Genomic DNA, 18,070 nt, shown 5'->3' on the forward strand with positions numbered 1-18,070 from the left:
ATTTCTAAACTGATTTTTTTTCATGGTAGATTTCTATGAAAAATGTCTTGCTGTGAAATGCTGAATTTACCTGATGGAGTGCTAAATCTGAAGATTTGGGTTGAAAAAGACTGATTTCTTGATTTTATTTTTTTTAATTTGGAAATGCCATTATCTTGATTCCTGGGAGGTTTCATGTGAATACCTTATGGACCTTCTCACTGCCTTTGGTTTGAGATTCATGGCTGCAGCTGCTGTGCAAATCAAAGTTTCCATTGAACGTCCATTTCTGAAGAAAAATTTCTACCATTCTTAACTGCTGAAGTTTGAGATCTTGTATTGGGCCAGCACACCATATCGCAACCTCAGCCTCCCCAACCTGAGACGCTGCTGCCTCACCTCAGCGGAGAAACCCATGTAATCCTTTGTTGGCAGACGTTAGATACACCAAAATATATGAGAACTTGTCTGGAGAGTGGTGTTGTCTGACCTCGGTCCAGAAGACAGAATACAAAATTGAAACAGGCAGGACTTAAAGAAAAAAAAAAAAAAACAAGTTATGTCAGTGTTTAGTATCTGAGGACCAGCTGAGCAAGTTTGTCATACTGCAAGTGGAAGTTTTATTGGAAAGGTGAGGAGAAGGGTTTCCCAAAGCTACAAAGGCAAGCGCAGTGAGTCTGAATGTAGGAGAAGGTGCCGTTTCCACCATCTCTGCACTTCAGCATATGCCAACATGTCATCAGTGTGGCCTTCTCATTTGTATTTCAGGCTCCCGGATCCTGCCCCTCACTGACCGTGTGAGGGGCCATGCCGTGCCTGCGAGCTGTGCCAGCAGGGAGGTCAAACAGCCACGAGGCCCAGAGGCGGCGGGAACTCTGAGGGGAAGGCCCTGCTTTGCTGCTGCTGGTGTGTGCCAAGGGGAAGGGAAAGCCCCGGGGCTCCTGGCCTTCCCCGTCCACCCTCCTCTGACAGCTGGGTGCCCATGATATGCTGAGCTGGACCAAAACCCTCGGGCAGCGATCAGCCATAGGGCTGTGGGTGGTGTGTGCCGGGGGAGCACCCGGGCCGAGGGAGCCAGCCTCCCATCTGCAGCCCTGGCAGAAATGCAGGAAAGTTCTCCTTAAAAAGCAGTGAGTTACACAGTTTCACACCTGAGTCCTCAGCCAAGAGGGTGGAAATGGCCTTTTCAGGCTTTCAGCAGCCAACCAGCCAGAAGGCCAGGGGTCAGTTATGAGAGAGGATGAAGGTGAGTTATTCCCCTCCGATGGCTCCTGTTGCGGGCTGAGTCCGCTCCCCTCCGGGGCCTGGCTGTGCTCCGAGGTACCTTGAGGTACTTGAGTCCTTGCAGTGTGAGCTCATTTGTTGTCATTTCCACTTCTGGGAAAAAAGGGGTCACAAGAAGAGATCATTAAATGCGCAGTATTCATAAAGCATGGCCTCTAACAAAACAGACACATTGCAGTGTTATCATATCCCGGAAAACAGCAGCAGACAGCATAACTTTAAAATACCACCCAGAAACTCTTGTTTGGAAAGGACAACTCATAGCATCAAAGCCTAAATACATTTGCCAAACCATACTTTAACTTACTGCCAAGACACCGGATTTATCCCCTTAATAACAATGATCCACTAGGCAACATGGTGACTGCTACAGCAAACTGGACATGGGTTTATTTCACAGAGGTCAAGATTACAGAAAGAGCCCTACACATATTAATATTTGGTGAGAAAGGTAAGATTTTTTTCCATATGAAACAGGCCTGAGGCTAGTTTCTTAATAAATAAGCCTCATAGGAAGAATACAACAGAATAAATATAACTGCTAGCTGTCAAGTCTAAGGAAAAATATTTATGAAAATTTCAAATGTTTAGATGAATAGTTTCAGACCAAAAAATAAATAAGAAATAAATGTCTAATAGAAATTGGATTTAGGAAGGGTAAAATTACAGCACAAGGTGTATACGCATACACAAAAAAGTTAAGGGAATGCCCTGGTTTCTACCTTGCTTTTTCAGACTTGTCATCTGCAGTTATTTCTATGGCAGCCTATGTGGAACAACTTTCTCCTGTATCCGCAAAGACGGAATGGGATGGAGGAGTTGTGTCTCCCTCTTCCCTTACTGTTCTCCTCAGCATGCTGAGCCAGACAGAAAGTAAAGTCACCTTTTCATCTGATGTAGCCTGATTCACATCCCAAAGCCCTGTAACAGTGCGCTCCATGTACTGAAACACAGCTCTCTGAGCTGCCAGCTGGCTCCTCAAACTTCTGAGACAGCGTGCATCCAAGGCAAGGCTTGTGATAATTGTAATCACGGTATCAACTGACATTCTGACCTATGTTTCTGACTGTGTGCATGGGTATGTATGCATAGCTCCAGAGGGAAAATTCTGAAGACCGTGATATGCCTGACATTGTTTTATGACATTTGTATATGATGAACGTGTGCGTTGTGGTATGTTTCTCACCCTGATTGCCAGAAACTCTTTGGGGGAGATGGGGGAACAAGAAGTAGAGGCAGTTTGCTTTTGTAATATTGCTTTTCTTCTTTTCTTTCTTCCCAGAAATGCATTTTGTACTCTGCATGCATCTTTCAGAACTGGTCCTTGGACTCCTGAAAGCAAAAATGTGGATGCCATAGCCAGCTGGGATGGAAAAAGCTGTTAGGTGGTTTAAACAGAAAAAAAAACAAAACAAAAACTGTATGCAAAATAGATGCTGCAAATACATGTAGCGCGTACTTTTTGTATACAGACACATTGGTGTGTGCATGCATATATGTCACATATGCAAATATACATGTACACACAAATACATGGCATTTGTAATGTGCATATATGCACAGGCAAAAATCCTCCTGAACCACTCCAAAGTGCTAGTCTTGGTCAGAGAGGAAGCAGATTGGTTTTGCTGTTTAATATTTTACCATCTGAACTCAGGGGATAACAGTAAGCATATGTAATTTTGAAACTGAGTTTAGTCATCTAAGATTTTCCTGCAAGTGCTTTGTCTCTTGATATATTTTAGGGAGTTTGTAAATGTCCATGTATACTTCTAGGAATTAAATAGATATGAGTTCAAGGAATCAGTCTCTTCTAGGTGTAATTCAAAATGTTGATACTCATCAGCAGGACCTAAAGCAGATCTCACTGTTTTTTTTTTCCATTGACTGCCTTTACTCTGATACCAGGTCTTAAATAACATGTTTAGATTCTGATAACCTGAAAGGACATTTCTTAGCATAATGGTGAAATCAAGTGATTTGGTTTTTGATGGCTATTATTGACTTTAATATGGGAGCAAAATATTCTGTGTAGAGAACTCATTAAATTTATGCCGCCTTTATTTATATAGTCTGCACATGCTCACTCACAGGACATAGGATTCAGATTTATGAGGAGCAGGAAGGAGAGGATGGTATTTGTTACTCCTATTCCTAGCCATAAATGACAGTGTTTGCAGATTTAATGGTGCTAACCAACCAAAGAATAATTTTTTGCTTTTGAATATTTCTATATCTGTGCTCAAAAAGAGATAGCTATGTTTTAAATCTTTTTAAACACATAAACACATAGACTTTAAGGAGACTTATCTCAACCACACTACAATTTTCTGAGCCTGGCAAGTCTTACAAATCCCTAATCACAGTTGCATGTATATGATAATGCAGAAAAGTCCAAATTTAAGGAGTAACTGTTGAAATGTATGTATATGGGGCTAATTGGTTTCAGCTGTTACATGGCATAGAAATAATAAGGTGCTGGGCTGGTTGCAAGGACACCTGCCACCTGTTTCTAGCTCAGCCATGATTTGCCATGTTAGTAATAGCAGGCCTTTACCACTCTTTGTCGCTGCTTTATTTGTCCTGTTTTGGCTGTCCCATCAGACTGTAAGCGTTTGAGAACAGGCACATCACTGCCTGCGCAGGATGTGGGTGCAGGGTAGTGTGGTTGTGAGTGGCTCTTCCATTCTTACAGTACTCATACTAGCAATTATAACAGCTTATACTCGTCTTCAGTGAAGTAATCTGACAGAAAACTTAAGAACTTTGCCCAGACTCTTCTCTGGAAGGGAGATAATGGTGAACATATTTTAACAACACACTGGTTGAACCCCAGTTTGGAGGTCCAAAGATGTAATGTCTGATTGATGCATTTATATACTACCATCGGATGCAAATCATTACAAAATGAATCTTCTCTCATCAGAATTCTTTTGCTTATGAGGTAAGTTTGTGGTATCCGATGATGTGTTTTTGGCTGGCCATGTCTTTAATTTGGAGCAATTCCACCTGCATCATTATACTTATGTGACTGCAGTCACTGACAGAGGCCCTTAAACAGGAACATGGATGAATTCCACCAGCGTGGAATGATAGCTGTTCCTAGTGCAAGATGTAAAATTACTTGATAATATACAGCAAAATATTGAACAACTTCCTGGAAACCTTAGCAATGCAGAAGTTTAAAAGAAATGGCATGGCCTATAGTTCATAAACAACACAGGCTGAATAAGCTGCTTCTAACTGCATCAGAAACTTTTGCTCATAGATTTAGCCTTCACTTCTAGAACTAACAGTGCTAAAAAGTGGCATGACTAAAAAGGCAATGCAGCAATAAAAATTCCAGTTTGACTCTAGGGATAGCTTCAGAGACATTGTGGTCAGAATTTTCTCCATTATTTGCAAGTTGCCAAAGAAGAATGTTTTTTGTTCTGGGTTGGCTTTGGGAAATCTATTAAGACTTTTAATTGCATTCAAAATTATTCTTATGTTTTGAAACCTAGTCTGCAGGAAGTTTAACCAGCCCTTCATTAAGGTGTCTGAGTGTGGCTGACTTGTGTATTAGCAAGGTGCTTTGCTTGTCTCTGCCCAATAAAAATACAAGGAATAATGCCAGTTTGGGGAATGAATAGAGCAGAAGGGAAGGGGGGGACACAAGTTATGAGCTGCTTTGGTCTTCATACTCAGGAAGTACTTACCAGCTTCCATTGCCTCATCCCATCTCTTCCATTAGAAGGCCTTTATAAATTACAGGAATAAGTGGCCCTTAGCAAATAACCTCACAACAGAGACCAACCAAATGGGACTGAAGCAGAATAGGAAACTCCCTTCTACTGCAGATAGTTCTGAGCTCCTAACGTTTTTTTCCTCTCGGATCAGGATGAAAGGCAAAAATCTCAATAATTTCCACAAATTGAAAATCTGAAAAATGTGTGAGCTGAGTGCAGATAAAGCATTTAATTTCAATAATTTTGTAATATCTTGTTACAATGCTGATCTGTCTTTAATCATCTTATGTCTAAATTTGCTAAGATTTCAAAGACTTTACTCTTGTAAAAAGTTCCAGCTTGAAAGAAACAAAAGCTTTCTAATTCAAGAAGTTGAAACAGGACTATTTTTAATGTTTCTTATAAAAAATAATAATTAAGGAGCAATGGGAAATCGAGCCTTTTCTTATCCATTAGTCTAAGTCATAACTCAGATCAGTAACAAACGCTGTGTGTTTCAGTGTGGTGGCTCTCCAGTGACTAACTCTTTTTTTCCTATCTGGTTGACTGCAGTGGCATTTGGATCAGGCCTAGTAAGATGGTTCTCTTAACAGTGCCAATACCAGAAGAAGGCTTCGCTCATATGCTGATAAGTCAATGGAACGTCAAGGAGAAATATTTATTTTTTTAGCCAAGAACAAGTTATTTGACAGTGGAGCTGATCACAAATGGAGTGTATCCTTTGGCAATAAAAATTTTCCTTTACAGTCAATTCCGTGATTGAGCCAAAGCCACTGCTTTGTTCCTCCACCTGTCTCTGTGAGTCAGCAATGGTTTCCTCTTGCTTTCCCTCCAAGTGGGATGCCAATGTCTCGCCTGGACTGCAGAGGCACAGGTGTTGTGCCCACATTTGTGAATTGTTTAGTTTTTGCAATCTTGGCAGCCTGTCTGAGCTCTGGCAAGCTTTTTACTAAATGGGATAGAGAATGGAGGGGACAATCCACTTTTCATGCTGCTCATGGGTTTTTTACTCTAAAAATCAGGAGTTTGAAAATCTCATCAGAACCATCTGTAATTTGTTTAGAACTGTGACTAACAAAATGCTAAATTTTGTTCATCAAAAGAAGTACTGAAATGTTTTAGAGTTTAATTCCATGGGATTCTAAAAGTCAGAGATGCAATATACACATTTGGGCCAAATTTTCACATTCAGTTTGTGCGGTACATGTAACTCCAATGACACAAACATATCCAATAGGTAGTTTTGTACCTGTGAGTTATGCTGTTGTAACAGACACCTCTCTCATTTACTATATACATTTTAGCTTATCTCATAGCTCCATTTTGCACTCAGTTCTCTCTACTGAGGTAGGTATTTGATGGCTTTTACCAAATGTTCTTCTAGGGCCAATATGAGTATGAACAACAAGGAGTAAGAGGTGCCACCTGTACAAGTGTCATGCCAGCCCAGGCAGTGTGCTTCCCACCCAGTCACAGTGGGAAAGAATCTGTGTGACTCAGAGGCAGGGAAAGGAAAATAAGTGTCAGACCTCTGGACCAAGTGCTCAGCTTGCCAGGGAGGAGGGCTATCAGAGCCAGTGAACTCTCCACTGCCTTTTTCAACGGATTGTAGGTCTATGATTCCTGTCCCTATGGCATCCATCTCCCCCATAGAAACAAAATTCTTCATCGAGTTGTCATTGGTTTGGTGATAGCAACTGATCCAGACACTTTGAGGCATGGTGTTGCTAATATAGCCAGTGAGCATGTCAGTAAACAAGTCAACCCCAAAACACAGAAGACTATGCATGTGTCCAGTGTGTGCGTGCACAAACTTTAAACTGACTCCTCTCATGCCATACTGATGAGCAACATATTCTGGCCGTTTCTTTCCCATGCAGGCTTAGCATGGCTGATTTGTGTACTCAGCACTGAAACCTACACTTTTCCCAGGACCCATCAGGTCAGATTGCCCATAACCTATTGCTCCTTTGATGGCTCTCATCCTGCTTTCAATTGATGTGGCAGTGCGTGAATACATATGACCAAAAGCTTGATATAAAATTCATTTGTCTAAACACTGGCTATTTATGTTTGATGGCCTGAACAATTATTAATCCTGATTGGAAATATAAGTCATTGTGTCTACAGCGCCCTATCACAGCATCCCTGTTAGCTCCCCTGAGGCCAAATTCTCTGAAAATGCACACAGTGTCCGGTTCTTTCTGCATACAGTACCATGCCCTAGATGAAATCCCAGGCAGGAAACCTCTTTTTCTGTGTGCTCACCAGTGTGGATGATCCCCAGAAATTTTCCTGGTCTGCCAGTGTATATCTCATAAGACAGGAGACAGACCTTGCAGCACCGTGTTCAATAATTTCCATGCTCTCACATACTGTTCAAAAATGCCATGGCACATGCACCCCTCGTCCTCAGTGGGCACAACATGCATCCTGCCTGCCAGGGCATGAGCTCCCACACTAGCCCTGTGTCTGAGGAAAGCCCTGAAGGGACTGGAGCCTCCCTTAACCTACAAAGAGAGTGGAAAGCTCCAGAGCAGCAGCAGGCCTGCTTTTTGTGTTAAAAAAGCAATATATCCCTCCTTGCTTCACTCTAATCTCTGAATTCTCACCCTTACTTGAAGACTCTGCTCCACCACTGCCAATGAAATACCAAGGACATCAGATGACCTACACGTGCCTAGGAAACAGTCACACACGAAACCCAGTACAGCAGGGACCAACCACCCTATGTCTTGCTGGTCTGCATCTAGTATACACATTCACCTAACACTATTTTTTCAGTAGTTATTCTACACAGCCACCATGTGCCAGCCTGTGCACAGCCCAGTGAAATACAGAGGCTGGCCTGGGCAATGGTACCAGTTACTGCTGTGGTGGGGCCAGTACCCACTAGGTACAAAGGATTCCCAGTGCTGCAGGGCCCCACGGCTCCTCTCTCTCCCTGAAGCACCAAGCTGCAATGCTAGGATGTGGTAGCAGAGCCCCATGGCGAATGACCCTACACAAACTCATGTGTCTCTTTCCCAGGCCAGGAAATGGCTAACAAAGCCAGGGGAAGCAGTTCAGACACTCATAGCTCAGCTGTTGTGGAATAGTATGGTTTGATTTCTGTCCCCAAATATCCCAGGGCTGTTGAGCATTTCCTTGGTCTGATGTGATGGGAGGCTTCTAGGCAGCCATGGACCTGCAAATGTTGGTCTTTGGGGGCTGGCACTACAGGTTTGGTCTTTGCACACAAATGGTGTGACCGAGGGAAGCATAGGTACTTCACCTGTCACAGCATTTTTTTTCTGATTCTTACAAGAAATATGTGTTTGTTCTTGAGTTGTGTTTTGTCTCCCAGCACAGTGCCCTGGGGAGGAGCTTGGCTCCCACATTCTCACACATGCGTGCACACTGCAGGGCTGTCTCCTCCCAGCTTTCCGGCAGGCTGAACCATGCCGTACCACATTGCTGATCTCCAGGATTTCTGGATCAAGCCCCTAGCTCCCTCCTGGGAGAAAGCATGGTGAGTGGCAAGGCATCAATGATTGATGCAGTCAAGCCAGGCAGGGCTGTTATGAGAAATCTCTTGCTGGGTGAATGAGAGGGGGAAGGCTAGAAGAGAAATGTAGAGTAGATACTGTCTGAAGGCATACCAGGCAGAATGTGGCATAGACACCCCTGGAAAACTGCAGAGATGATTTATGGATCTGCAAGGTAGATTGAAACAGGATGGTTCTCTATTCTCTGTTGGCCTTATTGGGATAATTACCAGGAACACTCTACCAGCAGACTGCAGTAATGAGTAACAGAAATATTGATTTTGAATGTTCAATCTTGTAGAAGAATCTTCAGCTTGAGTACATCATCATAACTTCATTTTGACTTCAGTGGGGTATTCCATTTTCCATCAGATGACAACATCACCCTACATACAAAAATATCAAGGCTGTGTTTTGGGCTTTTTTAATGCTGAATGAATTAGACACCCACTGTAAGACTATAAATAATATTTTAGTGCAGGCAGCTAAAATTCCTGGATCTTAATCCAAAAGGGACTATAGTAACCATTTAGTCAGACCTCCTGCCTGAAAGTGGGCACAGACTGAATGAAGGAGCATTGTACCTCTGGGTATATATTTCTATATTTCCTATTTCCTATTGCAGTGACACAGAATTGAGGTTAGTTGTGCAGCAAAAGCCAAATGTGCCGTTAGCTGATACTCTTGCATTTCATATACACTATTGCAATGCCACATTTCCTTTGCTTACAGTGAATCAATACAAGGATATAATCTGCTATAAACAACACAGTTCTGGAGAATCCAAAAAGCACTTCAGTTAAAGAGTAAGTTAAGTTTCCTTAAAGTCTAAATGAAAATGCATACAGACTTTTTGTTCCATATGCATCATACACTCATTTGCTAATGTTACTTACATTTTCTCCAAACAAAATGAAAATCATTAAGTAAATTCCTAAAAGGTATTAATGAATCAATCAGAAACACCACAAAATATTTTTTGATTCTTCCAGTTATTTTTTCAGATATGTGTGAAAAAGTAGTAAAATATTCTATCCAGAAGCCTACACTGTGTAAATTATTATTATTAGCTAAAACTGCACACTAAATAACATCAGACAATTTTAAGCTGAATTTATAGTGAGGTAGAAGGTTTGGTTGATTTTGGGAGTTTTGTGGTTTGGTTTTGTGGGGTTTTGGGGGGGGTTGGTGTTTGTTTTTTTATTTATGAAATGGAATATTCTGCTTCGTGAACTGATTCAATGACGGAGTTGCTCCTGAAAGTCATTTGTCAGTGAAAGGAGTAATGAGAACATAATAGCTAATCCCTCAAAAGTTCAGCTGGATTAAAAGCAATTTGAATTCTTTTTTGGAACCAAAAATAAAGCTATTTGCAGATGGTCTTCATTAGAAGTACTGGTGGCAAGAATTATTTCACAGCTCTAACAGTGTGTCTAGGCAATATCCCTTAGGCCTTAATATTTTCAGTATCAGAGATGAACATTCTCTTTGTAGTCATGTGTTTGCATTAAAGAAATATACTTACCATACACACATATAGATATGATATACATATATATATACATACACACACACTGTTTCTGTAATGCAAGCAGATAACTATATATAGTAAAAGATTTATATATATTTGTACTACAAGAAAAAGAGTGAGATACACTTGACGCTGAGAAATATACTGGTTCAGACTAATTTTTCCTTTTTTGAATCTGCAACTCAGAAGATTAACAACTTATTTTATATTATACTGATAATGGAAATTATACATTACTATTGCAAAAACAATTTCCTGCTATGGACAAAATGGATGTACCCTGAAGAACATTTCAGCCTCCATGTCACCCCAACGCCTTCACTTAGCTACAGTACCACACACAGGCAGGTAGTTAGATATATAGTTATCCAACCTGCATATATTATCTGATTGGCATGTTCACTTGCTCCTTGACTGCCATAAATGAGTGGCTGTGCAGGTGCCATTAGCACATGCATCTTTTTCTGAATGCACCATTGTAGGAGTAGCTGAAAAGCTGTTTGTACTACACAGTCAGAAAGTTGGCAGCAGTGCTGGGTGAAAAATGGCAAGTATGTTTCAAGAAAAATTCAAAAAACTTCATGTTTACTCTACATTTTTTAACGTCTCAATGAGAAATTCAAAAAACCTGAAAGTATTGAAACCAAATACTTTTCAGGTTTTGATTTAACAATTATTGCATTTTCTTTTTCTTGCCTTTCTTCCTGCTTCCATTTTGTTTTGCTGTTTTCATTTCTTGCCCTTTGCTTTTAATGATCAAGTAGAAGAGAATGAAGATAAAGTAACAGAAGGAATAGGAGGGAGGAGGAAACAATACCTGGGAAGCTATAACACTTTTAGCAGATTAGTTTAACAGAGAGGCCTTTGTATACCCGTACTATGGTAATAAATGTGCCAGTAGGTGAAGCTCAACAATATACAAGATAGTTTACATCTGCTCAATTTGACAGAAAACTATTGGGCTTGCTCAGGACGTGTCCGTTCAACTGGTTGTAGACTTTGCCTTTTGCTCTCTTAAAAATGGAATAGTGCTTTGTTAGGCAACACTGTAAAAGTTACTGCCTTCTTTTGCCTCATGGCTTGGGGTGTTTACAATATGTGACCTGAATCAGCAGATACATATGTTTCATGCATATGTATAACACTTTCGAAAAGTTGGCAAGATATATCTTTGAGTTAGCAAGGAAAAGAAACAAAAATTTAATGGTTAAAAATTTGGGATTAAGCTATTCCTCCATTTCAAGCTTCATTTGTTTGCTTTCCATTTCAGCAGCTGCTGGAAGCACTCTTCAATAGGAACCAAATAAATCCATACCACCTGTCCCACTCTGAATTGAAGGCCAAATCTTTCTCTTAGCTATCTCAACATTTAAGAATTAAAAGAGCATCTCAACCTCAATTTTCATGCCACGGAAAAAAAACAGAAAAGGAATAATAAAAGCTTTGTTAGGCAATTTGTGGGCATGTGACTTGCAATTTCAGTAAAATCTTCATCATTCCCCCCCCAAATTGTCTGCAATCTGAAGTACAGTGTCTTCCTCTCCAAATTTGGTAAATGCCAATATGTTTTGGCTGGAATTTAATGCTGACATATATCTATTTTATTACACTTTAAGTTTTTAGGTCTTTTGACATTTAGCCTCTCCTCCTGATATGTCTCATGGCAAGGCAGCTATGAAGAAACTTCTGGATTTGTGGGTATAGAAACAGCTATCTGAGAAAACTATCAGGATTCTCCCAGAACCACATGGCACGTTTATCCCTATAGACTTGAAAGTTATTCTACTCTAAACTCTGCAGATCTCCCACACAATGTTCATAAATAAAAGCAGATTTTGAATCCCTGCCTTTAGTCCTAAATCCCAAGGTAAGGATTGACTGGAATATATTGGAACAGATCTTTAGGTTTGGACTAAATGCTAGTCTTAGGTCATCGCCATGCCTTTCAAGCACTCAAAAAAACTACTGTAATATGTTATTTTGGTACTGGGCCATGCAAATCTTGCCCAAATTTTGAGTGCGCAAGCTGTCAGCAAAGAGCTGTATAGTTGTAAGCAGGAGGCACTTCAATGCAATTCAAGTGAAACTTGTCCCCCCATTTCACTTCACATCAGCTGATTAGAAAGAATGGCTTATTGTGCCAAGATAAAAACAGATAAGCCAAACTGCTCATTTGTTTTTCCAGGGAGAGTTTCGTACAGTTTATTAAATAGAGAATCCGGAGCAGTAATCAACACTTTCACTGGGATGTTAATGGAGATATGGTAAAGCAGTGTATGACAGCCAAGGGACAGAGTGCACTGCTTACTCACTCTCTCCAGCCATGAAATCAGTAACTCAGATCATTTGTCTAAGTCATCCACTATTACTTTGGAGTGAATCAGTGCATGGAGGTTTAAGGACATCCCAAGCAGATTTGTTCATTTAATAGGGAAAAAACAAAACAAAAATAACGACTGTTTTATTTGAAAGCCAGGACCAAGGGAGATTTAGTTTAGCTAAAGCAATATTTGACTCCAGTTCAAGTTGGGCAGGAGTTCAGCCAGAAGTTATCATATGATTGGGTTTTGGGGATTCTATTTTTTTGGAAGTCTGTGTGAAATGACCTAGCAGTGGTCTCAGTCCAAATTCCAATCCATAAGTGCCTCTGTTCCTCAGAAAACCCCACAATTTGCACCATTGTTAAGAGTCTCAGAATAGAAGGCAAGAGATAGAACCCATAGTTTGCTCAGGGTCTGCTCGGCACATCTGAAATGTGGAGATGGGGAACATGAAATGACACCATTACCTTTGCTCTCTTGACAATCCTCCATTAAGAAGAAAAAAACATTGCTGAGAAAAAAAGAAAAGAAGTACCAACTACACCAACAACTCTGACTTATTTTTGAGCCATTTGAAGAGCATATGCCCTAAAGTTTGTTCAAATTTAACTTTTCAGTCATTTGCTTTCTAGGAGGTGTAAAATAAAAATATCAACAAATACAGAGATTAAGTAGAAAATATCGTGAAAAACACTGGAGTATTTCAAATATATGAAGTTATCCAGTTTTAAGGAATGGTTTTTATGCCTTATACACTCTAGACTTCATTATAACCAATGAAACATATTTAGTCTGTATTTAAAGTAAATATCCCATGGAATAACACATGCTCAAAGTACAGGAAAAGCTTTCACTAATCTCTCACCCACAATGCAGCCTTGAACTACATCATTTGCTCACTCCTTGTAGAGTTTTTTAGACAGTGCTTCTCAGAGCACTGTAATTAAGAATGACATTTTCTCAGTCCTATTGCTGCCGGCCTCCTCAAAAAATAAACTATATTCCTAAGAGTATATCAGGACAATTCAGCACTTAAGAACACTTGCAAACCAAACTCCAGTAGGCTAGAGAGTAATGCAAAATGCCTGAAGTCATTGGATATTTTCTTTGCCAACACCAGCCATAACATACCAATAATGATTATATACCATTTCCCCATTTGTTCATCGAATTGTTTTATCTGTCTTCCTCCATCTCCTTTCACACCTCCCCTCCACCTTTCCAAATGAAACTATGCTCTTAAAAATTATGCTTGTCACTCAGGGTTTCAGCTGAAAATGAAATTTCAAATTGCAGAACATGTCTTCAACTTCAGATAAAGGGATAAAGTACCATTAAAACAGATGTTGAAATCAACAGTAATATTCTATATTTATATAGTTATATATGATCAAACTTTGGAGTAGTTGAGAATGTCTTCTATCCTCAATAACCTTTACCAAATCACACACAACCAGATATTAAAATGAAAAAGAACTGAAAGTTATTTCTTCTCTGCAGCTTCATTTTACTCTTTCTCATCCTTGCACCATATTGAAAACAACAGGTTGTACTGAAAAGATTTTAATCTTATTTTACGTCTGTTCTATTGAAATGTGCCATGCACACTGTGTGGCTGCAGACTATTTCTGAGTCACATCACTTCAACAGGAGTAGAATCAGGCCCACGTAATCCTGCAAGGATTACAAAGGTATATGGTTTCCTTGGCATTAATCAGAACTGCTGGATAATGGCTCCCCTCAGAGGCAGTATAGGAAGCATGCACCAGTCCAGTATGTCTCCTTGCTACAAGATGTCAGGAGGAAATAGATCGTGCGTTATATGTGATATAGTTGAAAATGCACGGCAAATTCCATGCTATCATGCATCAGAGATTGCCAGTTTAGGTTTTTTCTTTATGGCAAATGACTGTAGCTAGTGAATACAATCTGTTATAATTAATGATGGAAAAATATAGAGGAATTTAGAAATCAAAAATTGGTATCAAGGATTAAGCTTCATTTTACGAAATATAACCCTTTTTGAGGTTGTATTAGAAACAAACAAAGGAGAAACTTACCTGACTACATTCTAATACTTCAGCTTCACAAAACTAAAATAGAAGGCAAAATAATGAATAAAAGGCTTCTATTGATTTAAAAGTCAATTACTTGCAAGCTAGAAATTTTAACATTTGTCCAACCAGATGTTTAGAGTGGCTCTGTGCCAAGCTCAGCTATGTTTGGGAGAATTCTCTCTCGCTAGTGTCCCATTCAGTCCTTTAAAGCTTACAAGCAAATTCTCTTGCCTCAAAGCTGTTAATTTTGGATAACACATCAGCATGTACTCTATCCTATACCTCTTTGAGGGATTCTATTAAGGAACATGGAGATTACTTCTTCCAAGATTATCTCCTGCCACTTTTATGAGATGCATAAAAATGTTCTTGAACTGACTTTTTAAAAAATATTCTAAAAGATTTCTAAAAATTACTCACAGTTTGACCATCAGGTCATTGTGGAATATATTAGTTTTAGTTGTTTCTTAAACAAGACAATAAAGAAAAAGGATAATTTAATAAATAGAACATATTTTTTGATGTCTACTGGTTCTTCAGATTTCTCCAATACAAGAAATCAAGGGTATCAGATGAAACTAGCATGTGGCAGATTCAAAATAGCCAAGAGTAAGTGGTTCTTCATAAATGAGAGGAAAAATATCCAAGTATATAAAATGAGAGTTTCTGAAATGACCACCATCCCGCAGGAAAAGTCTGGAAGTTATAACAGGTGTAAGAACTAGGAAAACATCAGCTCACTGCTCAGTAGCAGTTGAAGTACCAAATAAAATTATAGGAATTATTAGGCAAGGAACAAAAATCAGAAAAAGCACAGAGCCTTGCCACAGTGTAAACCCATGCTGCATCTTGACTCCTATGTGCAGGTGAGTCCCTAGTCTCAAGAATGGATACAATGCAGTTGGGAGAGGTATGGAGAGGGGCAGCAGTAACGATAGCGTGTGCACCAGCTGCCGTACATGGAGCAGCCAAGTAGCTAGGCCTCTCGTGCCTGGAAAGGACTTAGCTGGGAGGAAGTATGACAAAGCTCTATAAAATCATGAGAAGCAAATAAAAGGTGGATTGGGACTGATTGCTCATCATCACTTCAAATATAAGAAGTATAGACCATGATGGAACCGAATGGGTGGCAGGTTCAAAACAAGCAGCAGCAGGCACGTCTTCACTGAATGTGTCGCTAAGGTGTGGAACTGCATGCACATGTGAAGCTTAAGTAAGTGAGATAAAGAGGAGACCGGAGAATTTATTGGAATAAATGTCTGTTAAATCTGTAGATTCCATGTCTAGCTCAGGAAATCCTTTAGTGACAAATTGCTGGAGTCAGAGAGAGTATTTTATTTTAAAATTTTATCGTTCTGTCGATAAAGCAAGGGTCCAAGTACATTTTTGATGTTTAAAGGAATTTCAGATTTAAACATAATTCTTAATGGACAAAACTACACACAGAGAAATTGTATAGTGTCTTAGAGATTATGAAATGGCAAGCATCATGCAGAAAATAGCAAACCAAGATTAAGAATAATTCCAAATCCATCAGTCTTTCACTGGCAGTTCTAAAGCACTTTTGCTCACATACACTATTCCTCACACTGTTATAAGGTGGGCCAGTAGCATTTGTTTTTAAAATGGCTAGATAAGATAAGGAATGACTGATACTTCCTAGTTTTCAAAGGTTTGGTCCATCCCTATCTTTCACTGAAAGGAAAACCTGTCACTATAGTTGTCAGGTTACATTGGATGGCAAGGAGAGAGTAAGAGTCTTACTCAGTACGTACATCTGAACATAAACCAATAATAAAGGTGTGCACAGTCCCAGAAAAAGAAATATAAAAATTATGTTTTCTCCCAAACACTCGGGAAAGATTTTTTTTTTTCCGAGCAAATATAAGTGATGTGTATGAATTGCTTTGTGCATCTTCCTTCATTCAAACAATACACTAATTAATTTCCTGGCCCTAGAAGCTGGAATAAACTAACACTAATTAGTGCACTACAAATTTTAAGAGCCTTATATACTACAACAGTACAACATTTCACATTTCTTCTTTTTTTTTTTCATGTCCCCTTGCTGAATGGAAATTGGAATAGAAAAATGGAACAAGCCCAGAGGTTGTTCTCTTTAATAACATATATAATGCTAATTAAGATTAAACATAAGATCTGAGATACCAGGAGTAGGATTCCTCAAGCACTTTTCATGAAGAAAACAAAACTGGTGTTTTTGTAACCTAGTGAATTTCTTTAATATAAAAAGCAACCCCCCAAATCTTAGTATAATCTTAGGATAGCCATTTAACTAAGAATATTACTGCTAGAATATATGTAACAGAACTGCTAAAATGTTTGGATGCTCTAAATGTCAGGATATTGACAATAGGGTTATCTGAGATAATCAAGATATCATTGTGGAGTCTGAGTTCATGAAGGATGCTTAGTAATTCCTGAAAATCAGGATCCTCTACTGTATTTCAAACAATGGGTTATTAACCCACAGCTCTGAAAATCACCTGTCCTTTTCAAAAGCCTTAATCTATGTTTTGAGTAAGTTAAAAATTCACAAAAGTTGCCAATACAATCCAGACAATGTACCTCAATGATACAGTGATAGAATCTCACTCTCCAGGAGTGAAAGAACAGTTTCATCCCGATATCACTCACATGAGTGAATGAATTAGTGCCATATGATCTTCTGGCATTTAGAGATCTATCCAGTATAAAGGAATTAAGACCATTATCAGGAGAGTATTCTTACAGCATCATCTGTTCATCACTTTCTGTCAGCTCTCAGTTCATATCTAGTTTAGCCTCTATTTGTGTATAATCTGTAATAGAAAAAAAAATCTACCTAAGCAGGGTTACTTTACAGTTTAACTGTAAAAAACTGTGCGTACGCTTAACATTATGTTTCTGTATCCCACAGCTAAAAAAATAGCATATACCATTGAGCAAGGGGAGAACCTGGAATGTAAGTGAAGACCATGCTCTTTCAAATGCATGGCTGTGGTACTAATCATTGTGAACGTGGTGGTGCCATGCAGTGCCTGGCTATGCAATGTGTGTGCCTTCGGGCAAGCAGAGCCGAAGCAAGCTTCAGAGTCTCAGTGAGAAAGAATGTCTCTTGCTGCTACCAGTGTGTTACAGCTAACACTGTTCTTTCGAATGACATATGGAAGTAGTATGGGGCTGTCTTCGGCCAGATTTTTCCTGCCTGCTCTGGTTATGCTGCGAGGTGCCCTCCCTTTCCAGAAGTCTAGGGATGGAACAGTCCAGTAGTGCTTCATCTCACCACTAAATGTTCTCACATGGCTGTTGCTGAATATGGCCATTACTGGCTTCAGAAATAATGGCTTCATGTACCACATTATAAAAATAGAAATTAGTCAGTTTTCCAATTCAGCTGGCAGTTTTTGTTTTTAATATTTTTATTACTGCAGACATCATCGTCCAGCCATCTGCTAAAGATGAGACAGACAATAACTGAGCAGAACTGGAATGGATTTTGCTGCATCTGCAGCTGGGCATTTCATTACTGTACTCTGATGGGGACTTGACGGGGGGAGGTATTTTGTTCTTTTTATAGAGACAACCAAAATGTGATGCACAGCAACACTTCACTGTGAAAAAGGTTGCTGTTGTTTACAGG

The sequence above is a fragment of the Nipponia nippon genome, unplaced genomic scaffold (assembly GCF_047370975.1).
Source record: "Nipponia nippon isolate SJK-2023a ecotype South Korea unplaced genomic scaffold, ASM4737097v1 scaffold_10, whole genome shotgun sequence".
In the NCBI taxonomy this organism is placed as follows: Eukaryota; Metazoa; Chordata; class Aves; order Pelecaniformes; family Threskiornithidae; genus Nipponia; species Nipponia nippon.